General features: G+C 41.7%; 1 protein-coding gene and 1 long non-coding RNA gene across 3 annotated transcripts in view; both read left to right on the forward strand.

Moving 5' to 3' along the window:
• Window positions 1–2,226: 2,226 nt before the first annotated feature.
• On the forward strand, window positions 2,227–3,011 carry LOC141754771 (uncharacterized). The gene is made up of 2 exons (XR_012590722.1): window positions 2,227–2,412; window positions 2,528–3,011. It is a non-coding gene; the product is annotated as an uncharacterized LOC141754771 (long non-coding RNA).
• A 6,355-nt stretch (window positions 3,012–9,366) lies between these two features.
• grin2da (glutamate receptor, ionotropic, N-methyl D-aspartate 2D, a) overlaps window positions 9,367–23,967 on the forward strand; it is a 317,340-nt gene continuing 302,739 nt past the window's right edge. The window contains exon 1 of one of the 2 annotated variants that reach the window (XM_074612865.1): window positions 9,367–10,038. The gene's annotated coding sequence lies outside the window, so the exon portion shown is untranslated. The remainder of the gene's footprint in view (window positions 10,039–23,967) is intronic. The other variant, XM_074612866.1, reaches the window with a different exon arrangement.

Consider the following 23,967-nt stretch of genomic DNA (forward strand, 5'->3'; position numbering starts at 1 on the left):
GTTATGTTGAAACAACCCAGTCGCCTGAAAAATGTTGGCATTGTATACGTTTCTGCAAACCACGGATATTGAATGTCAATATTTCTGAACCAAAAATACATTTCACAAATACGTTTCATATCAACCTCATATCACATTTATAGTAACACACAATGCCAATGCAATGTGGTTAACATTGTGAAATCATTGCTTAGGTTTAGTCAACAAAACTACTTGGTGAAGGTTAGAAAAAAGTGTCAAAATAATAACGTAACAACTGTAACATTGTAGCGCAACTAAATAACAACCGCCCTTATTACGTAACGCTACGTAACAAGCGCAACATCAATGTAACATTTGTCTGGGTGAAAGTCCTGTGTTTGTTTGACCCACCAACCCATAGTGGAATTTCTCGCTCGTTAAACTCGTTGTACCACGTAACTTTCAATAACCGTCACTTGATATACTATTTCACTTGCTCTGACAGAATGCAAAAACATCTATGTTCAACGTATCTGTGGTTTGCAGAAACGTACAATGCCAACATTTTTTCCTGGTGACTGGGCTGGTTGAAAAGTGTTTGTTCAAACTTGCAATCTCAAAAATGACCACAGAGTTGAATCAACACCTCTAACACAGTGTCAACCACAGTTCAAAATTATCATTTCCACATCAGCATTACATAGCAAATTAGCAATTAGCAAACATTTTTTTTGAGGACGCAACTACGCTTTTTATTTGAAATCTGAACATTTGAAAATTAAATTTTTATTTTTCAGAGTTCAATATTGACATTCTGTAAATGCAACAGGCTGTGTTGTGTACTCCCATGGGGGTGATTGTTGCATGTCCTGTTACCCTCTCAATAAACTAGCATTAACATAAAATGGAGTAAACTAGGGAGTTGTTTCGAACAGATAATCATGACGCAAAACATCTGTGAAGTAATGTTAGGAAGTACTTTAGATCCAACACCACAGACGGCAAAACCGGTAAAAGTACAGCTGTTTGCTGATGTTGTTCAAGCTGGTTTACAGTGTTACCATGACAACAAATCTGAGACACATGTTAACTTGTAACTTGCATTTTGTTAATTGTACAGCATGATTTAGATTAGAGTAAGGGAATGGATTCAAATTAATTTGAACAAATAACGTGTTCGTATTCATTAATTTCAAACTCGATTATTTGAAAAAGTGAGATAAATTTAAAAAAATACCAGCCCTATTCTTTAGGAAAACTTCACAAGGTAAAATTAACAGAAGTAGAAGGCTCAGGGAGTTTAGCTTCTTACAGTTTAGACTCTTTTTTTACTGCCAATAAAACTGGAAACTGCCATTCTGTCTAACTCCAAACCAAATGTGATTATTTCTGCTACCACAGCTGCCGTGTTAGCACATCCTCAAAATCAAATGTGCAATATTTAGAGAAAAACAATTATGAATTTCATGAGAATATGCTTAAACAACCCCTTTTCCTAAATGCTGATGTCCACATTTCATTCACAACAAATGAATGCATTGCATTGCATGCAAAATGTCAACAACAGTATTTTTGATCAAAAAATAGATTAAAAACCAGAATGTCATCATACTCCAAGCTGATGATGTACTCTAGCTGCACCACAACCATTATGAATATTTACAGTGTTCACAGAGCCTTTTTAAATGAAAAACATGCAAATGCTGTTTTAATTTGTGTCCTCCATGTAGATTGGAAATCCTTTGAAATAGGCCAGGAAGGCATTCGTGTTTTCTGTGGCAGAGTTCCAAAGTAATTCATCTCCCTGTTAGCTGGAGAGATTGTTTTGACTTTCACTTTACTGTCTAAATTTTCCAGATGATAAATGTGCCGCGTTAGGAATAGCTTATGGTAATGTGATGCTTTTATTCATTAAGAACAACACACACGTCTTCACCCTGTACATTCTTTGGATGATTTGTTTGAACCCAGTTTCTATAGTGTAACAGAGGAAGCAGTGCACTGTATGACCGCAAGGCTGAATGTGTGTGTTCAGCCTGATGAGTCAACATTATACCAAACAGCATAATAGGGAGTTTAGCCATACTGTTTGTGCATTGTTTTTCATTCTTATAGAATTGTTTATCATTATGTGTCAGCCAACCTGCAAAGAATGGAATATGTGAATATAAAATATGTCTCGTGTGGAAATGTCCTACAAGTTCTCATCCCAACTCGTCACAGACAAGATGATATATGCTTTTGCAGAGTCACACTCCCTGTTCTGGAACCAGATCTGTTTGAATTGTGTTTGTCACCCCCTGGTGGTTGTTCTGTGTATGTTTTATTGTTGACCCTGGAAACAGGAAGTGCTTCACTTCCTCTCCAGATCTTACCTGTGACAGCCACATGTTACTGCTGGCTACAATCCAATGCCATCCTCTCTTTCTTGGTTTATACATGGCATCATCTGTGAGTAATATTGTTTATTAACATAATAGTGACATGTATGCATTGTTATTTGTTTGAATATGTGTAAGATACTGTGCAGCATTTTGATTTGTATTTTTCTGTACTTTGTCCACAGTTTTACACTTACTCCTATTAAACTGCCAAATTCAACACATCGGCCTGTTCCTTGGAGCTTGATAAGGAGAGTGTTTAGCTGCCTGTATAGCTGAGTATACGTTCATGGGGACAACACTTAGCGAGGACAGAACACTCCCCATTTTATGTACCTTAGCAGATTTTCACCCTGTTGACATTCAACAAACCCCATGGACATCCTGTCACTGCTGGCAGTGATGTCAGAGTTGCTCCATACCTCACACTTTCCCTGCCGTAAGGACAGAGTTGATTCTCATGATGCTAATTTCTTCTTCACTTCATGTTAGTCCACTGTGGGGAAAACTGTCAAGCTCCTAAATGTCACAGACAGTGCTGTCAGGGCTGGAGTGGTGGGCATGTGCACTTATTTAACACAGTGGTTTCACTATCTCAGATTTTTTATCTAAAAATGTATTTATATAGGATGAATAAAATGAGACCTGATTAAGCCTCAGGGAACAAGAGTCTGACTCCGACCTGGTAGTTTCTTATACTTATACTGTAAAACATCATATCATCAGTCTGTAAGCTTCAATGAATTCTTGATGACTTCATCTTCTTGGTGAACCCACTTTCCTTCAACCAGCCTTATACACACTGTGTAGTGTATTGAGAGGGGACTCCCAACATGTTCTCATCCCAACTCCACATACTTCTGCTTTGTCGCGCCCCTTTATGTCACTTAAGGTTTAGGCAGTAAAACCACTTAGGTTTAGGAAAAAAACTACATGGTTGGGCTTAAAACTACGTTTGTAAAGGGAAAAATAAACTGAAGGTTGTGAACACGGGACACAAACAAACATCTGATTGTAACGTGAAAGTGAAACTTAACTTATGTGCCAAGAGCAGCAGTCTCCTGGATAAAAGCCTTTTGTTTATTGGACCCATTCACCTCCCTTCCCACCCGCCCAGTGTGTCTTTTCGCTCTGTAAACTACGTCACCACAGTCACTCCCAGTACACTTTCGCTGAGTGTTTATTGTTGCTGCGGATGGGTTTACATTGTAGTTAATGGGAAGCCCAATGCGTCTCATAGAGGTGCTAAAAACTGATCATATTAACTTTACACCAATGAACGGCATGCTGGGTACAGCTCACTCTTTGTCGCACGCTACAATATTAACTTTTCAGGCTGGTCTCATTATCCGTTCGTAGTAAAAATAAATGCACTGTAATTCGTATATATCCGATAAAATCAATTTGTATGTAATTTACGTAATTGTGAACAAGGAAGTATAAATAGTGGTGAACACCGCATAAGGAGGAGGTCGGGTTGGACGGGTGGGTCACAAAACACTGGACTTTCACCCAGGAGAACGCTGGACATTTGTAGGAAAACTTATGAAAAATGAGGAAAACTTTTCATAACGTTGAATACGTTGAACTTTTACACTGACGTAAAAGCTACCCAGCATGCTGGGTAGCAGCTCGCTAAGTTCGGTCCGTTGATGTTTGTCCGAGCTTTTGCACTAAAAAGACACCGCTACTCTTGTGCATTGCTTGGGATGCTACCAACGTCATGGCAGGTATATTGCTCAGGACCCAAGGAAGCGCGGTGTTAAGTGGGAAGTTGTTTGGATGAGTAAATAGAAATACTGGAGGCCAAGAAATCAGCATGTTCTGAACAAGTACATTTTGAACTAGTTATCACAAACCACAGTACAGCTGACGCTGATGGGAATGCTATTTGTTTTGCAGGTATTTGATCATAAACCAAAGTTTATGGACAAGGTGAAACTTTGACCTGATGATGAGCTAGATGAAAAGATAATTGAAATTGAAAGATATTTGAGTTCATCCTGAGGGGGGACATGAATGTTGGTACCAAATTTCATAACAATCCATCCAATAGTTGTTGAGATATTTCACCAAAAACCAAATCCTCAATGAATTCTGGTCTGATGAGGCTTCTGTCCACTTCTCTTTGCCTGTTGTGTCATTGGTGTTTGATGGTTGAATGTCCATGAGAAATGGCTGCTCTTGAAAGCAACAAGCAAGCACGTACTTGCTCATTTGCAGCTCTAAAGATAGATAGATAGATAGATAGATAGATAGATAGATATACTTTATTGTCATTGTCATTGAAAACAACGAAAAACAGTTTAGCAGCTCTTTGCAGTGAAAAACAAACATTAAAACATTCAGTCACAAGTAGAACAATAAATAAGTGGATCATCATAAAGTGCAAATTATGGTTCAGCAGCTAGTGTCCTCAGCCTTTGGGGGGGGGGGGGGGGGTTCTACACACTTGACAGCCTGAGGGTAAAAGCTGTTTCGTATTCTGTTTGTGTGTGTTTTAATTGTCCTGTATCTCCTTCCGGAGGGAAGGGGAGCAAACAGTACATGTCCAGGGTGGGTGGGGTCTTTGGAAATACAGCTGGCTTTCTTACAGAGCCGACCAGTGTATAGGTCACTGAGGGGGGGTAATGTGGTCCCAATCACTTTTTCCGCCATCCTCACCACCCGCTGCAGGTCCCTCCTGTTCTCCACTGTGCAGCTAGCAAACCACACAGTGCAGCAGTAGGTCAGGAGGCTCTCAATGGTTGCCCTATAGAAGTTGATCAGCAGGTGTTGAGGAAGGTGAGCCTGTTTCAGCTTCCGGAGGAAGTAGAGTCTCTGCTGGGCCTTCCCCACCTGATGAGAGATGTTTTTGGACCAGGTGAGGTCTGATGAAATGTGGACTCCGAGGTACGTGAAGCAGTCCACCCTCTCCACCTCCTCTCCACGTATGCAGAGGGCAGAGTGCTCCACCCGTCTTGCTCTCCTGAAGTCTATTATAATTTCTTTTGTTTTTGTTGTGTTTAAATCCAGGTTGTTATGGAACACCATTGTGTCAGATGTTGGATCTCCTCCCTGTAGGCTGTCTCGTTGTTGTTGGTTATCAGTCCTACTACAGCAGTGTCGTCTGCAAATTTGACCATGGTGTTGGTGGGGTGAATAGTTGAGCAGTCATATGTGAAGAGGGAGTAGAGGAAAGGACTGAGGACGCACCCCTGTGGTGTTCCAGTGCTCAGGTTCAGAGTGGCCAAGGTGTGGTCCCCCATCCTGACACACTGGGGTCTGTTCCTGAGGAAGTCCAGCACCCATGTGCTCAGTGAACTGCCTAAGCCCAAGTTGCTCAATTTTTGAACCAGTTTGTGTGGAATTATTGTGTTGAAAGCAGAGCTGAAATCAACAAACAGCATCCTTACATATGTGTTGTTGTGATCCAGGTGTGTAAGGGCTGCGTGAAGAGCTGTTGTGATTGCATCATCCGTTGATCTGTTTGTCCGATAAGCGAACTGGTGTTGGTCAAGATCGGCAGGAATAAAGTTCCAATTCGTGTGCGGGGTGCAAAGTTTGTCCGCCACATTAAGCAGCTCTGCTCTGCTGTATTGCAGATGTCCCTCTATCACTCCAGTGACAACGCATACACACACAAAAAACATACATACACTGCCGAACCGAGAGCGCTGGGCCGCTGCGTCTAACCGCGCCGCCATCTTGGAATTGACATCAAGATTTAAACTGTAAATCTGGTAAAAAAAACTCAGCTAGAACTATCTGGATGTGATGTGACTTATTCTTCGTCCAGAAGAGCAAAACAAGGAAAAAACATTGAATAAACTAAAAATGTAGTATGTCAGGAAAACCTGTTTCCTTTTAGAAGTTTGAATGTAACTGTGCTTTACTGACATCAAACATCCAAGTATTTCAATGAAATCATCAGAGCCACAGTGAGGGAACAAATCCTGTTACAAATCCTATAGTTTTGTATTTATGTTGGGGGGTGTTACGGTCTCAGAGTGACCGTTAGCTATTGTTGTTGTTATTGTTGTATTTTGCCGTGCTGCGCTCTCCTTTTCGCTCTTTTCTTTTGGTACGCTCCGCTGTCCCTCCGCTCCGAGATGACGTCACGTCTAGGAGATCCCCTTCAAGGCCACGCCCCCGGAGCGCCCTCAGGTGGATGCCTTTGTTTTCTCCTTTTCGGACACCCGAAACCCTTGTTTTTGGTTATTATAATTCAAACCATTGTATGCTTTATTCTTTGCTTTAATTTCATTCACGACAATAAAACAAGTGATTGCCTGATAACACCGGCAGTATGTTACTTCCTTTACCCCTACACCAACTCTGGGTTGTAACACCCTTGAAATACTGTATCCTTGTCCGACAATACATCTCCCTAATGGCTTCTGTTGTGACCATCCATAAAAACAGGGTTTCGATCTTTATGCAGGTCGCAGAAGCAGCCTTTTCCAGACCTATTCCTCTGCCAACAACTGCAGATACATCATCATCTGCGGGAGCATTACAGCACACATTATACAGGACATTATTACCAAACCATCCTGCAAGTCAAAGGGGAAGGCTATTTTCAGAGCAAGGTGCTCGCCAATCAACACACACTGCGGCGGAGAAGTGGAAGGAGCACACGTACATACAGTACACATATTATTGATATAACTCAATGGCTGAAACGATACTGTCACATTAGCTGTTCTGACACATATACCGGTGTTTCCTGTGATATTGGGGTCGGTTCATGCTTTCAGTGTACTTTAACTTTAATCAGTGTAAACCAAACTTTGGCATCTCCTTTTATTTTGTGACAACTCTGGAAAAAAACACATCCATCATGTTTGCATGTCTGTATCCATCCATATGCTGTGTCTTGATCAGAGAGTGTTTGTGTTTGTTATCTTCTTTGTATTTTCCTCACCAGTCTCTCTCCACTTTATTTGTACTCTGGCAGACAGACGGCTTTTTAGAGGCCAGAAGTCGATTCCCGGCGTCCAATTTACAACAGCAGCACAACAGCGTAAACAAGAACCAAGATGGCCGCTTGTCTGTCTGTCCGAGCCTTCCTCTGATAATTAGGGCCTATTTTTAAATGTCTCAGAGTCGGCTGACTGGCCGAGTGGCAGGCTGCTGCTCGTCTTTTCTATATTTATGCCAAGAAGACAACATGTACCGCGGCAGCCGGAGAGAGAACAAGTGTTACGAGGAAAAAGAAAGAAACAGATGTTGTTGATGTGTGTGTTTCCTGTCTTGATCTTTCTGTCTCTCACACACACACACACACACGCCCCCCCCCCCCCCCCAAGCGGTAATTATCATCCATCCCCCTCCGGGTAGGAGAGAGAGGCGGCTGGAATGAAAAGTTTTGCTGTTGCCACAATTAGGGGAAGAAATTACAAAATTTGAGCAACAGTGAGAGGAGTGAAGTACATGTTTTTCTCTGCAGTTTATTAATCATCTTTACATGCAGGCGTTGAATACTGATTAAATCTCAACATTGAAAATGGGACATGTATTGTTTCTGGTAAACATTTACGAGAGTAGTAAAGAATAACAAGCTGAGCAGAAAAAAGAGGAAGATGGAGTGAGGATGAGGAGGTGAAGACGAGAGAGTCTAACCTACTTTTACCTTTAAAACGTACAGTTAATATATATTTACACAGTGATGATTTTTTTTTGAGAAGTCATTAAAACAAGAAATAAATAAATACAAATCCTCATCACAATTTCCATAAACCAAAACTTTTAGATTTCAAAGCTTAAAGATTAAAATGTTTGTATGCAACATTTTCTAACCTCATTTCAATGGATCAGGCAGGATGCACAGATCGGGTAGTGACAATGAGTGGAAGTACACCCTGCTCCACCCTGTGGAACTATGTCAAGGTCCGAGCAGGGTGTACTAAATATGAGCCTACTTCTCTCTTGATTTATTCCCTCAGTAAACATTGTAAACATGAGTTTATGGTCTCAATCACTAGTTTCAAGTCTTGTTCAATACAGCATGATGTTCATTTAGTAAATGATGGTCCCATTTAGAGCCAGATAGACCATAAAGCAGGGGATGCTACCTTACAACTTTAACCCTTTCACAGCGTGATTTCACTTCATCAAAGTTAATTAGAACCTTTTTTGTCGCCAAAAAATGTCTTATTAACTTATTAATGTCTTATCTAACTCAAGGCTTCAAAGCAGCAGTCAACACACCAACGGATGACATCACGGTGACTACGTCCACTACATCAGTCTATTGTAGCGCGTCACGCCCGTTGTAAAGCAACACGTGCCAGGGGCTTCATGTCACCAGCTTCCATTGAAAATGACCAGTAGCCTGTTGATGTGTCCTCGTAGTGTGAACACAACATTAGAGTTTAGCAATCTGGAGTCTTGTTGATGACCTTCAACTTTACAGAATTGTGCGCATGTCGTGTTTTTCCAAATGAGAAAAACTGTAATACAGCAGTTTTTGTTCCGGGAATGTCACCACAGATTCATAATACTGCAAATATAGAACTACTGCAATACTTTCATCAGTGGGCCATAGGCTCAATCATAGATAGTCACTTACCAGACAGTTATTGAAGTGAAAATCGTTGAGATTGCCACTTCAAAACTTTAGCTTGAGGACTTGAAGAGTAAATGTACTTTGTTACTTTTCACCCTTGCACATAGGAACTCAGTATATGCTTGATTATGCATCATATTACATGCAGAAAAACCATGCAGAAGAGCTAGAGCATTTACTCAGAGTTTTGTTGCTTACTGAACTGAACTGTAGGTTAATGAGCTGCCAGAGAACTTTTTCCTCACAGTCACTCATAAACAGCAAACTAATCTCAGCTGTTGTTCTGCTGCAGTCAGCAAGTGTTGTGTAAAACCACTAATTAACCATCACAATTGGAGGCTTTTTCGCTGACCACTTATTTGTTTAATTGTTTGAGCAAAGTGTTAATATTGAAGTACATAAGGCATCCTTAGATTTATGTTCACTTCAGGTTTAATAATGTAATCACTTGTTTTACTCATTTCCTTCACTGGATGCTGTTGGTGACTCAAGTGTTGACATGTCCTGTCACATTTGTCACAGAGGAGATGAGAGGAGGGTGAGAGGAGGAGACGGGTAAGGGAAGATGGAAGGGAAGGAATTAAAGAATGAAAGGGATGGAGGAAAAAGTGGAAAAGATGGGTGAAGAGAGATTAATTAAATAAATTGGAGAAGAAGAAAAAATATTGAGGTAAAGATAAAAAGAAAGCATCCCACAACGGGCAACTTAGTTTAGCATTCAACACGTGTAGCGAGGAAGTGATGAGGAGAGAGAGCGAGAGATAGAGGGAGGGAGGGAGGAAGGTAGAGAGACGTTGCTAGGTGACAGAGCGTACATACTGAATTTTAACAAAATAACGGAAGAGGAGAGAGTGAGTGAGCGGGATAGAGAGGCAGCAGGCAGCAACATGTAGCCTCGCCGAGTGGAGCAAAAGGTCCAAACTGTGCGTGCGTGCGTGCGTGATTATCTGGCTGTTTTTTTGTGGGGGGGTGACACGTTTCATCCCGAGGACATTATCCCGCAACATTCGAATCGAGCAGGCTCTATGCCGCAGGGAATGTCCAGCGGAGGGATGGACGGATGGATTGTGGTGCACGGAGAGAAAACGCGGAGAGCAGAAAGAGAAGAAGGAGAAGAAGAAGAAGAGTGTCGGGCTCCTGAGAACAGTGAGTAGATTGTGCTCATGTCTTGTGTTGGCCCCTGTAGTCTCTCGCTCTGCTTCTCTGCTATTTCACGCTGAAGGTGAAATGTTGCGCGGTGTCTCAGACAGCTGTCCCCGGCTTTGCCCTTCACATCACGGCTGCAGGATGGAGAGAGGCTGCTGCAGCTCTCCGGGGCTTCTCGTGCATGTATGTGCAGCCCGGGCTCCCCTGGCTCGCGCTCTGACTTGTAGGACGCAGCCGGCCGGTGCGCGAGGCTTTGACCCCTCTGTCATTGATGCGCGTGCACGCCGGTATGGCTGTCTTTCACCCAGACGCGCACACACATACGCACCGGCGCGCTATCCCTCCTCTTATCTGTCTCTCTCTCACACATGAAGTCAGTGCATAACTTGGAGTCGGTGGCGGACAGATGCAGGCAGATGTGGCTCAGATAAACCCGCAGACATGCCTCCCCGCGCGCCTGCGATCTCACAGTACAGGCATTTTCAATTCTGTAATTTCCCAACCGGTTGTTGCGCATATGTGCGTTCTGCCCTCTCCAGCGGCTGCCTGGGCTGCACCTTTGGGGACTCACATCTCCCCTCCTCCCCCTCTTCTCCCGCTACCCCCCCTGTCAGTATTATTAGCTGTAGGGCACCTATCAGATCCAAGATCACTCCTCTGTGTGAGTGTGTGCGTGTGTGTGTGCGCGCAAATCAGCAGCTGGTGCACCAGCAAGCAGCAGGCTGTGTGTGTGAAGATCACTCCCCAGGACAGACAGGGGAAATTAGGATTCAGAGCTAGGAGCGTGCACCCCCCCTCCCTCCACCTCCACCTCAACACACACAGACACAATTCCTCAAAGCATGATGGAAAATAACACACTGCTGGCACTGATGATGCTGCAGTTTCACTGTGTGTGTGTGTGTGTGTGTGTGTGTGTGTGTGTGTGTGTGATTCAACAGTTTGAATTGAATTTCCAGTCATGTATTGGAATAGTGTACACACCATTCATCCCTCCTACTTCCCAGCAGCCTGTATGAGTGTGTTTGCTGAGGTTTGGTTGTAATGGAGGCTCAGAGTGAGAGCTGCTGGTCAGTAGCAGTGAAGACTCCTATTTCCTTGGTTCTCTTAGTGCTTTGAATGCATGAAACAACTAGTTGAGTGTGTAGAGATGGTTTTCTCCCTCGCTGAGATTGCTCCACTAAAAGCATCGAACTGAAATAGCACCTGCTCGGATATCTGACGTCTCTTCAACGCAATATAAACTTAGCAGCATTTTTCCATTTGCTTCTTGTGTGTCCAGAAACAGTAGCTGTGCAGTGGCTCGATAAGGGATCTATCAAAGCTTACAGTAACCATGCCATCAATATATATTCTGACATTTTAGACATGTTTGTGTGACCCAGTGCCCCTAGTAGTAGTTTGCACTATTTTCCTGCCTCCACCATTTTGAGGCCAGTGACTGCTGAGGCAGCAGAGCCTTCATGATGCTGTTTCTGAGGCCAGCGGTCTGTTTGGCTCCATCCAGGCTTTTTATCTCTTGTTAGGTACTTAAGCCGGACAAGGTGTGATGGATAAAGATGGTGCCTTCCTGGCTGAGGCCCTCAAAGGCTGCGAGGCTTATTCCGTATTCACTCTCACGTTCCCTTTTGTCCAGGCCAACTACTGTCGAGGCATCACGTGAGCGTTAGGTCGTCCACATGGCGTGTCTTCAAAGGGGATGTGGATAAGGCTGGCTTTATTTTTAATGTCGGGAACCTTAAAATGAAACAAGAGGATAAAGATGGTGAGCGGAGCTGCTGTCAGAATCACTGTGGCTTTGACTGTGATGGTCAAAGTGATCTAAAAGTGTTGATTGTCTCATGTAAGCCCAAAGATGGCCCGTTGATGAGTAATCAAGCATCTCTGAGCCAGGGTGTTCTAACTCCCAACTCTTCAAGTATTGCCCTACGTGTCAAACTGTGACGCTCTGCGTGGCCATAGTCATGGTGAAAGTAAAGGATGAAGTCAGGTGATGTAGTATAGAGAGCGATAAAGTCTGCATAGAAAAGAGGTTGGAGTGGATGGATGGGTCCAAAAACACAGAACTTTTACCCAGGAGCCTGGTGTCCCGTGTGGAAGCAAAAGTCAACGTTGACCTATTTTAAGTTAAATAACGTTACTATGTTGCATATGTATCGTGGCCTACTTAGCTATGTAAGAAACCGACTTATTTTAACCCAAACCAAAATCTTTTCCTAAACCTAAACAAGTTGTTTCCTATGAACACAGAAGTTTATTTTGAAAAGGCAGTGTATGCATGTAACAAGCATGTTTATGCATGTTACGCTATGGGGGTACCCAGAGCGTCACAGTTTAATACAAAGAGCCACTGACCAAGCTGCCGTATTGAGTTGGGAGTGAGAACGTGTTGACTGAGCTGCTTACCTGAAATCTGCTAACTCCTCTGTGGCAGTCCTGACGGAAATATAGAAACATCCAGCAGCAGGTCGGCCACAGGAGACCAGAGTTAAAGCTGAAGAAGTGAGACTGGAGCAAATTATTTAAAAAAAGTTATTTTTATAAAACAGTCACTATATCGTGATAGTAGTGCATGAGACAGGTAATCTGAAAAAAAAACATGTTCCTCTGTGTCCTCTGGTGTCCTCAGGTGCTCCTAACAGCATCTCAGCAAGATTTCACATACCGAAAGAAAACAACCAATTAGAGCCGAGCTGGAGTCTGCCGTCCATCTGCTGTCTATGAGAGCCGGCTGTCAATCACTAACAAACTCCGACCAAACGGTCAAACTAGGCAATGCTGATCAAATATGAATCAATATTCTGTTACTGTAATGCCTATTTCTCTCCTCAAATGTTCTCAGAATCATCTTGTAGTGTACTGTTTAGTTGAAAATGAGAAAGTTTGTGACCCGGCAGCCATGTTGAGATCAGTTGAGGAAATACCAAGCACCGCCCACCAGCCAGAGCACAGCCAATAGGAACGCTCTCTCTCTGAAATGACCTGTGATTGGTCAAAGTCTCTCGTCACGGGCTAGATGTTCTAAAGCCTGAAAACAGAGCCATGAGGAGGAGCAGAAGTCTAGTTTTCTCTCAGAACTCTGAATTACAATATGCTGAAAGGTTATTATGGGATTTAAAAATATAATGACTACTGCAGGTTTAACATTCAAATTGTTATTAACCATGAACACAATCCTGCTTTAACCGTAATCATACCCTATTTGCAAGGCATAGATATTGTAGAAGGTGGGAATTCAAAAAAAAGTTGGCATTTGGATTTTCCATGATCGTCAGTATTGACGTTCTTGTCTGGTGGTGGAGTTGCACTGAATGATTGGACAGTTATTTTCTCCCGGTGTCACTATACTGTCACCCTTTCCATGTTTCCCTGGTGATGTGTTTCCATGTATTGTTTTCCACAAGTTGTGGTAGTTTGTTCAAGTTATATCATATTTAATGGGGAAGCCGTTGGCGGCAACTATCTGCTTTTTAATTCAAGTGCTTGCTATAGTTGAGTTGGAACAGAGATCAGCTGTGCAAAACAAGCATGATTGGTTGTTTGCAGCCTGTTGATCTCTTGTATTAAGTTGAATCATTCCCAACTTCTCCATTTTTTGGTGTCTTGAATTGTGATGGCAACACCATGTAACAACGGCATCCTGCTGTACCTCTAGTGTTTGTGAACGGGGGGTCAAACTGACATGACGACACTTTTTGTTGATTATTTTTTTTCATTTGTCCCTGAAGATGTGTAAATGTCCTACTCTGAATGTCCATATGTACTGTTCTAAAGGATGCTACTAAGCTAACTTCGCTAACCACAAGGAGAAACCTTTCATCATCTTCTACTAGTTCTGAGTTTTGAAAGATGCAGTCAGTAGCTGCAGACAAATATATCCTAAATGAATAGAAGAAAAGAGAACAGGGGATTGGAGTCATGGCTGAGACCACACAGACTAATCTGAGACTGAGATGATGCTAACCTCTCCACACTGCTTCCACCTACAGTACAATACTTGTTTGCACAATTAGTTTTCATCTGCAATGAGGGATTATTACTGACATTTCAGCTGCACTTAGGTGCATTCACCTCCAAATAAAGTCGCTTAGATTTCAGATTTTGTTGAAACAATGTTACCGTGTTCCCAGATCTTGGCAGTAATATCAGAACTGATGGAAACAATCGCCAAAACTCCAACAAATAAGCTAAACTGTAATGATCCTTTAAACTGCCATGAGGCCACTTAGACTTTTGGGTAGACTGTGTCAACAGATTGTAAAATGAGTTTGAGAAAATTGTAAAGCCAACAGGGTTTTACAGCATATGGTAGCTTGCTACTTGTCATGCATGCACCTGGATGTACTAGAGACACGTATTGATGTCGGAAGCTGTGTTTCCACCTATAAAACGAGGGAGGAACCGGGGAGGAAAGAAAGATGCAAGCAAGGAAATGAGGGGAGGAAGGAGTCATGAAGGAGGAATAAAACAAAGGACAGAGAGAGGAAATAAAAGGAGAGGTGGCATCAACCTCTCCACTGTGTGTGCAGATATACAGTACTTTAGCTCTGTGAAACCTGCCACCTGGTCTGTCTCTCTGTGTTTGAATACAACAGCAGAAGTTGTCATGTGTCATCACTTCCCACAATCCATCACAGCGTAGTGGTGGCGAAGCAGAGGGACATACAGACAGACTGAAGGCTGTCGCTGCCCGTCTCCTTCTCTCTCTCTCTCTGTCTCTGTCTCCTCCTGTTGTCAGTCTTTCTCTCTCGCCCTCCGTCTCTCTCTCTCTCTCTCTGTCTCCTCCTGTTGTCAGTCTTTCTCTCTCGCCCTCCGTCTCTCTCTCTCTCTCTCTCTCTCTCTGTCTCCTGTTGTCAGTCTTCCTCTCTTTGTCTCTGTCTCCTCACCACAATCACACACATTTAATTGTGACACTAAGCCGTCTGAATACTTCATTTCATTCACATAATCCCAGAGTGTTGTTGAAACACACTCTCTTTGGTGTGTGTGTGTGTGTGTGTGTGTGTGTGTGTGTGTGTGTGTGTGTGTGTGTGTGTGTGTGTGTGTGTGTGTGTGTTTGTGTGGTGTGAGTGAGTGTGTGAGTGAGTGAGTGAGTGAGTGAGTAAGTGAGTGAAAGGCTGCAGCAGGCTAAATGAGTTCAGCCATTTTGGGTCGGCTGGACTTTATTCTGCTTTCCTTTTGTTTATTTGCTTTGTTTGAGCTTCCTCTCCTTTTGGACTCCCTCCCTTCCTTCCTCACTTCTTTCCTCCCCCTTCCTTTATATCTTGCTCCCTTCTTCTGTTTTTCTCTTTGGCTCTGTTCTCTTTTACTTTTCCTCTTCTTCTATTCCTCTCTTCTTTGTTTCTCTCCTACAACCCTATATACTTCCATCTTTCTCCCTATCTGTCCTCCACTCTTCCCCTTTCTTTGTTTTCTTTTTCGTAGTTCTTCCTTCCTTAATGGTCCTCTTCCATACCTCCATTCCCTTTTGGTCTCTCTTAACTTCCTGTTCCAACTTTTCTACCTTCCTACCCATCACCACTACTTTCTTTATTCCGACTGTCCTTTTAGTCTGTCGTTTTTTCTTTCCTTTCCAACTCTTTTCCTTTCTTTCTTACTTTTCTTCCTTATGACTTCCATTAGCTCTTGGTATCTGATTATACTAGCACACTTTATTCTTTCCATACTTCCATCCTCAACTCCTCCTCGTTTCTTTTTGCTCTACCCTTTTGCTTCTTTTTCTATTTTTCCTCCCTTCCACTGTTCCTCTTTTTCTTCCTTACTTCCATTCCCTTTTGGTCCATCCTTAATTCCCTGCAGGTTCTTTCTTCCCATCCTCCACTATCTCCTTTTTCGTCCCTCCTTTTTTAGTACTTGTTCACTTTTCTTTTTCCATTCAGATTTGGACTCCCAACTTCCGGAGCCCTTTCATCCTTCCTTCCTTCTATCCTCCACTCCTCCCCACTTTCCTCTCTTCCTTTTTTCCCTTGTTCCCTCCTCCTTTAGTTTTCTTTTGCTCTTTATTTTCCCTTCGGTTTCTCCTTACGTCCATGTGCCCTTTTATCATTTCCTTTACTAGCTCCGCCAAGTATGAGCCTGGGAGGAGCACAGCGTTGACAGCACAGCGACAACTCAACGGCCTTGGGCAGCGGCGAGGTCCGGGTGATGGGTGCTGTAGGGGGGCCAGCCCACCAGTTGAGAAGTGTAAAATAATTTTAGGTTCAATTTGAAACTTTAGCGCGCTTCATTTGAATTTGGCTACAGAATGGTTGATTATGTATCCGCCGGTTACAAAATGTGGAAAAAGATATTATTCAGTGCTTTTTTTATTGGGCATCAACCTCACGTTTACACACTTATTGTCAAAAAAAAAAAAATAGACTTGAAGCATAAATTAACTACAGCTAAAATGAGAGTGTAACTGTAGATTACACCCTCCAGTCTGGACATGCACAGGGTGGACGGGAAGGTGGACTCTTCTTTTTACCGTGTTGCAATAGATGGGCATTTGCGGGGATACAGTGATTTGCGACCTTAAAAAGAAAGTGGGACAGGGCCCATGGGAGGAGATTATGTGTTTGTGTGTGTGTGTGTGTGTGTGTGTGTGTGTGTGCATGTCTGTCTGTCCACGGCTAATCTCGTATACTACTGGACCCATCAGCTTAATATTTATTGTGCTCATGTATGACTGTATGATCAAAGACCTCTCGTGGTTGCGGTGATTCACACATATTGTCTGCTGACTCCTCACTCCTCTGAACCGGTCGGTAGGGGCTGGGTCATCAGCAACTGGTTCAGTCAGCTTTGTACACCTAGGTAAGCCGCAAATGTTGGTCCAGTAATATTGCTGATCTATTTTTCCATCAACGCTGATGCATATGATTGTGGCTCAATGGGGCAGTGCTTTATGTGGTTGAGAGAGAGAGAGAGAGAGAGAGAGAGAGAGAGAGAGAGAGAGAGAGAGAGAGAGAGAGAGAGAGAGAGAGAGAGAGATGGTGGCTGAGTTCAGAGCAGACAGCTGTTGGCGATTGGTGCAGAAGGAACAGTTAGCAGTGAAGTTGTCCAGTGGCAGTACATACACAGTGTAGGTTACAGTTTGCCCATGAACAAACACTGCAAAACTACTCCTCAATACCCAACACGTTCCTGTGTGTTGCAGCCCACTGTGCTCCACCTACTGTGGGTTGCAAAATGTAGATCAAAAAATAGACTTGACATGTAAAAGGCTTCAGGTGGCAGTTACATCCGTGAGTTGCAGCTGAGACGCGAGCCTGCATGGATCTGGTGCAGACAGCTGCATGGATTAAAATGAGAGCGTATCTGTTGTGTGAGACGTGCAAGTGAAAAACACATGTGATACGCTTGCGGTCTAGACGGGGGGTCAGACTATAGTTGTTTGTATTCATTCAATCCAACATTAGAGCAGTGATGGTTGCAGACACACCTGGCAGAGATGTGCACTCCACTGAGGGCACTTTTCTGTTTCCTTGTGTTTCTTTTTGCTCTGGTATTACGTTTTCCTTCTTCTTTCCACATGTTCTTCCTTGCTTGTTGTTGTCCTCCTCTATCCTTCCTCAACCATGTTCTTCCCTCCTCTTCTCCTTCTTTTTCGTCTGAAGCATATTTCCCTCTTTCCTCTATTGCTTAACTCATTCTCTCCTCCATGTCTCTGTGCCCTACACCGTTCCTTTCTCAATTTCCTCCATCCGTCCCTCTGCTGTTCATATCTCCTCCTCTTCCTCATTCCTTCGTTCCCTCCTAGTCACAGTCGGACCATTCATATCTCCTCTTTTCTTTATCGGCACGCTCCATCAGCCTCTGTGAATGGATGCCTAAGAACAAGGAGATGAATGGACTTGCATTCATCCCTAGGTGTGTTTCATCACGCTTGGACATGACTCACCCTCCTCCCCTTGTGTCACACGCACACACACGCACACACACACATACACACATACACACATACACACACACACACACACACACTCTCCTTCAGCATATCTGATGCAGGACTCGGGCCAGTGTCAACAGTGTGGAGATGAAACTAAGTGGACCAGCGGCCTGCAGTGTCAGATCATGAGTGATTGGTGTCGGAGTGGAGGAGGAAGGAGAGAGAGAGGAAGAAGAAAGAGCGAATGGAAGAAGAAGTTGAAGAAGAGGAAAGGGAAAGGATAGGGCAAATGAATGAGGAAAGGATAACAGAAGGGGGGAAAGGAAAAGGAGGCACAAAGGGACAAGATGGAGACTCTGAAAGCAGGGGTCAGGACATTAGAGTAAGATGGGAACAAAAGATGTTGGAAGGAAGGAATGACAGATGGAGGAGAGATAAGACATCAGAGGACCGGTAGAAGAGATGGTGGTGGACATGAGCCAGTGGCTGAGAACTGTGAGAGACAAGATGCTGCAGTGTCAACGTTAATCGATGCACGCCGAGTTAACATATGTCATTTGGTGGACGCTTTACAATATCAGGAGTGTGTGTATTTCCAGCAGGCGTGGACTCAGTGGGAGCAGTGGGAGAAAAAAACAAAAATGGATAAAACACACTGTTTTATTTTCTGATAATGGAGTTTACACAAGACTGGCATGAATCCTTGAGACAGATGGATTAAAACAGAGATTAATTAAATTTGCTCTTTAATTAGATCTTGTTCTGACAAATAAATAAGTGGACTAAAGCAGACTTGATTGATTTGATAAAGGCTGAACATGCCTCGACTGGATGGACATGTTGTGAACTCTTTACCCCTCATCCAACATCTCATACACTCATTTGGTTATTTGCAGTCATCTTGTTTAAAATTGGAGTACATTTGGTTGGAAATGTAAGTTTTTTTTGGTAAACGTCTTGGTTATATATTTGTTGTTTCAACAGCATTTAAACAACAACATTGTAGTTAAGACCTGCTTCACATTAAAACACAGTCAACCGCAGAGAAAAACACTGTGGCTGTGGTGAATCAATAACAAGACAGTGTGTGTATGTGTGGAACAATCTAGTATCTATGTTCTGTTTTATTGTGTGATTTCTTTGGTTTTCAGTATGCCCAATGAAGTTTTCATTTCTACTACCACTTGGAGTGATATTTATCCATCACTTTTAGCCATGTAGACCTCGTCTGCTAACTAGTTTTGAATTTACAGTTGTTGTTTTTTTTTGTTTTTTTTTACTTTTGATTTTAAACACAAACACAAACAAACATACAAACCACAATACAATGATACAATAACGTTACAAGACTGGTCCATAAAAGAGAAAGAATAATAATAAATACATTTCAAAAAAAGTTAAAGCATAAATAAAATTGAGGCACTGCATTTATATAGAAGAAAGTATGATGAAATGAAATGATGAATGAAGTCAATAATTTTGTATGTGGATCTGATTCACGCCCACTGTCCCCGATTCAAACATTTGTCCACAGTTATTATCAATTTAAGTCCAGATTATATTGAACTCCCAGAGATTACAGTGGGTTCTTCCATTTCTGCAGAAAAAGCGATTGAACCACTTCTTCATATTGTTTAAAGAGTCTGGGACACTTCCGAGCAGACATAGAAGTGGGTTTGCTGACACCTGTTGACCTATTGCTGTACTAATGTTAGCGCAGATTGCGTTTTTTGTTGCATTCCCACAGCCTAGTACCTACATGAGTTTTACATTTTAAACAATTTGGTGATATTCCAGCCTTATACTTACTATAAATGTAAGGTGATATATAAATATTATGTAGGATATTATATTGTTACTCTTTATATCTATTATTGATCAAAATTCTGGAAGGCAACCGCAGGATCTTATCCCACACATCATTATCCATCACACAGTTGAGCAATGTACACCAAGATGTTCTTAACCATGCAAGTTTGTTCAAGTTCAAACTTAATAATTCAGAATAAAACTTATATATAACTAAGATATAGTGTAGTGGATAGTATAAAGTGCTTTCTCCCTTTGCGGTCCATAAGAAACATCTCTAGCATATGATAGTCATTTGAAAATTCCAGTGAGTTGGCTTTCTTTTAAAACATAATGTCTGACCTGTAAGTATTTGTAGAAATCTTTGTCTGATATATGGTATTGAGCTTTCAGTGATTCAAATGTCTTAAATCTCCCACTCTCAAAGAGATCGTAAACTCTAGTAATGCCTGCTCTTTGCCAGAGTGTAAAATTTGGTCCGGTTCCCTGCGACGAAAGCTCTGGGTTATCTACCAGTGTCGTTAGAACATTAAGTGGGTGGGTCTTTTTAAATATTTTCTTTAATTTTTTCCATGTCCTCAGTACATTCGTTACCAAAGGATTGTTCTTAGCAATGTGTGGTAATTCATTCAGGGGCTTACCCAACAGGTCCACAGGAGAAAAGGGTTTACAGATCACTGACTCCAAATCAAGCCAAGGGGAATCTGAATGCTCATTCACCCAGGAGTAAATAACCCTGGCCTGCATGGACAATATATAGTATTCTATATTTAGTAAACCCCACCCACCTTGTTCTTTTTGCAACTGTAATGTCTCTAGTTTAACTTTGGGTTTCCTGCCGGCCCAGATAAAGTCTGACATTGCTTTATTGATAACCTTAATGTCATTTGATTTTAGAATCACATACAACATAGATGTAGGATATAATATTTTTGGAAGGACTGTCATCTTAATAAGGTTAATTCTGCCAAGAAATTATATAGGGAGGCTCTTCCACCTTGTCAAGTTGTCTTTGAGAGTCTTTGTCAAGGGGTTTATATTTTCTGCATATAGCTGATTCATTTTGGGGGTAACTTTAATTCCTAAATAATTAATTCCCGATGGAGCCCAATGAAAAGACTTGACATAGGTTGGTTCAGTATTTCCGCTGTCATCCAAGGTCATTCAAATTCTGTGATACACTAAGTTAAAGCTGGCAATTATTTATTGGGGTCTGTTAATGTCAAAAGAATATAATCAGCGTATAATAAAATCTTATGTTCTTGTGTACCAATCGTTGCTCCCTGAATATTTGGGTTTTGTCTGATAGCCATTGCTAAGGGCTCTATAGCCGAAGCAAATAAGATAGGAGAAAGCGGGCTTCCTTGAGCTGTGCCTCTTGTTAATTTAAATGGAGCAGATAACAGACCATTTGTCAGAACCGAGGCTGTAGGCGCATTATACAAGAGTCTCATCCACCCCAGAAAATTTGATCCCTAACCGAATCTCTTCATTACTTCCAACATATATTCCCATTCAATTCTATCAAATGCCTTTTCGGCGTCCATAGAAACAACAGCACCCGGTGTTTGACAGAAGTTAAGATAATGAATAATGTCGAATAGGCGTCTTGTGCTGTGATAGGAGTTTCGACCCTTAATAAAACCTGTCTGGTCTGCATCCACAATGGAGGTCAAAACCTGCTCTAACCTGAGAGCCAGTATCTTAGATAGTATTTTATTGTCCTCTCCAAGAAGGCTAATTGGCCTATAGGAAGAACATAGCTCTGGGTTCCTATTTTTCTTTGCTATTAGTGTTATATTGGCCCTATACTTTGATTCTGGGAGTTTGGACTCCTCAAAGGATTTATTAAAAACCCTTAGTAAGAGATGATTAATTTTCCCCTTGATCGCTGTTGGGACCCACCATTACTGGTGGCAAGAGACCACATGAACTCAGTCACATGACTGACCCATGGACTCAGCTCAGTAGCCATTGGCTGATGACTCATTCACACATACTTGTGAAATTCACCCAGGACAAAACGAAAGGACAATCCTTTGTTCTCTCTCTCTTCTCACCCTTTGGCCCTGCTAGAGGTGAGCTGCTGCTCTCCCAACCCAAGCTCTCTGATCTATGGCCTGTTAGGAAACAGACATAGGAACACAAAGAACTTTCTTCTAATCAGACGACGCGAGGGCCTGCTTTTTTACCAACTAACTTCAAGCAACAACAGCAAGGAAGTTAGTATCAAGCTGTCAAGCTGCTGGGAAGAAAGTATTGGAGCAGCCAGCTTCCTCTAATCTGCACAACTGGATTTGAGCACAGCAAACACAATATCTTTGACTTGGAACCACAACTTCAACACATGGAATTACCAACCTTTTCCCACATGGATTGGTAATTTACTGGGCTTATTTTAGCATTAGTAATTACACAGGGCTGAGCAAGACTGTTCAACTTTGATTTCTGGAATGTACCTGTATTGATATGTTTAATGTTATTCATTGAGTTTGACTGTTGTGATATTATTTGTAGTTAAGATATTTGGGTAGCTGGCTCCGCCACATCTGATGTCTTTAGTTTATGCTTCACATAGACAAGGTCTTGCATGCAAACTAACCATCTTTTCTAACCAATTATCTGCATTATCTGACACACATTAAGATCACATACAGAAACTGTGAATTAGTGTTGAACATAAAGATAATCTCAAACCCCACATCACCCCCCTCTTTGTCCTTCCTGAACACATGTGATCCGAAGAGCAAAGAGGCCATCTGTGATCCAGCCATCTTTGTAGTTTTACAGTGCTTGCCATTTTGTCTGTAGGCACATGCAGACATCTAGGGACAAGTAACCAGCCATCTTCTCTCTCTCTCTCTCTCTCTCTCTCTCTCTCTCTCTCTCTCTCTCTCTCTCTCTCACACACTCACACACACAAGCTCACACACTGTGTTTGGTTTGTTTAGTTTAGTTATTTAGATAGATTAATATTGTGTTTTAAACCTTTATTATCTTGTAAATAAATGTTTGTGGACTGTACATGCTGGTCTGTTTAATATTGTACAAGAGTGAATAATGCCAACCTCTGCTGTGTCAAGAACTCCAATGTCCTTCAACCTTTGCTATCTATTTTGGTTATAGTTATTAATTAATCAAAGTTCCAAATTGATAGTTTAATATATTTAATGAGCCCTATCTATGAGACTACATTAATGTGCAGTCATTTTCTCTTTGTTTCAAAGAGTGGTGCCCCGAGGATGATTTAATATACATTAAATCATATTATTCAATATAATTAATAATTATTTTGATAATTATTATTTACTTTTGATATCCATTTGAATGTCTTTTGAGCTTATGTACTAATGTAATTTGGTGCCCTGTTATTATTAACAGATATTTATAATTTATTAATATTAATTTGATTAATATTGATAATTATCTTTTTTATCTGTTTTCTAATAACTAGACCAGCTCCTATCTGCGTCCCCAACATCACTTTAAAAAACCCGACTGTGAAGCCATCCTCTCCTGGACATTTCCATGATTGGAGTGTGGAAATAGCTTTTTCTACTTCTAATTGGGAAATAGGGGAGTCCAATACATTTGCTTGATCCTCTGGTATCTGTGGAAAAGTTAAGTTATTTAAGAAGCAACCTGCCTGAGCCTCTCCAGGTCAATCTCTGAACTATATAGGTTTGGATAGAATCTTTTGAAGCTTTCATTGATATGACGATTACTTAATTGCCTTTGGTTATTCTCATCCTGTATAGCTGAGATAAAAGACTTTACAGGGGCATTCCTTGCCAGCCGTGCTAATAGGCAATTTTGTTTAGCAAATAGAATATCATTTTCTGCTTTTCTAGTTATCAAATTATTCAGTGCTGTTCTAGTTGCTTTAAGTTCAATTAGGGTCATATCTAATTTTGTTGCATAGTAGGTTTCCTCTAATTGTTCTAGTTTCTTTTCAATTTCCAGTTGCTTTGCTACTCGCTTCTTTTTCTTTTGACTTGTATATGAAATAATTATCCCCCTCATGTAAGCCTTATAAGTATCCCACACAATTATTGGGTCAGCTCCATCCTTATCATTGAATTCTAAAAATAAATCTGTATGATCATTAACATTTTTTATGAATTTCTCATCCATAAGAAGCATTATATTCATTCTCCAAGAGAGTGATCCTTCATCAGGTCTAAGAGATTGAATGGACATAACAGGAGCATGGTCCATAAGGGCAATATGGCCTATATCTACACATTCAA

This window comes from Sebastes fasciatus, chromosome 17 (genome assembly GCF_043250625.1).
Source record: "Sebastes fasciatus isolate fSebFas1 chromosome 17, fSebFas1.pri, whole genome shotgun sequence".
In the NCBI taxonomy this organism is placed as follows: domain Eukaryota; kingdom Metazoa; phylum Chordata; class Actinopteri; order Perciformes; family Sebastidae; genus Sebastes; species Sebastes fasciatus.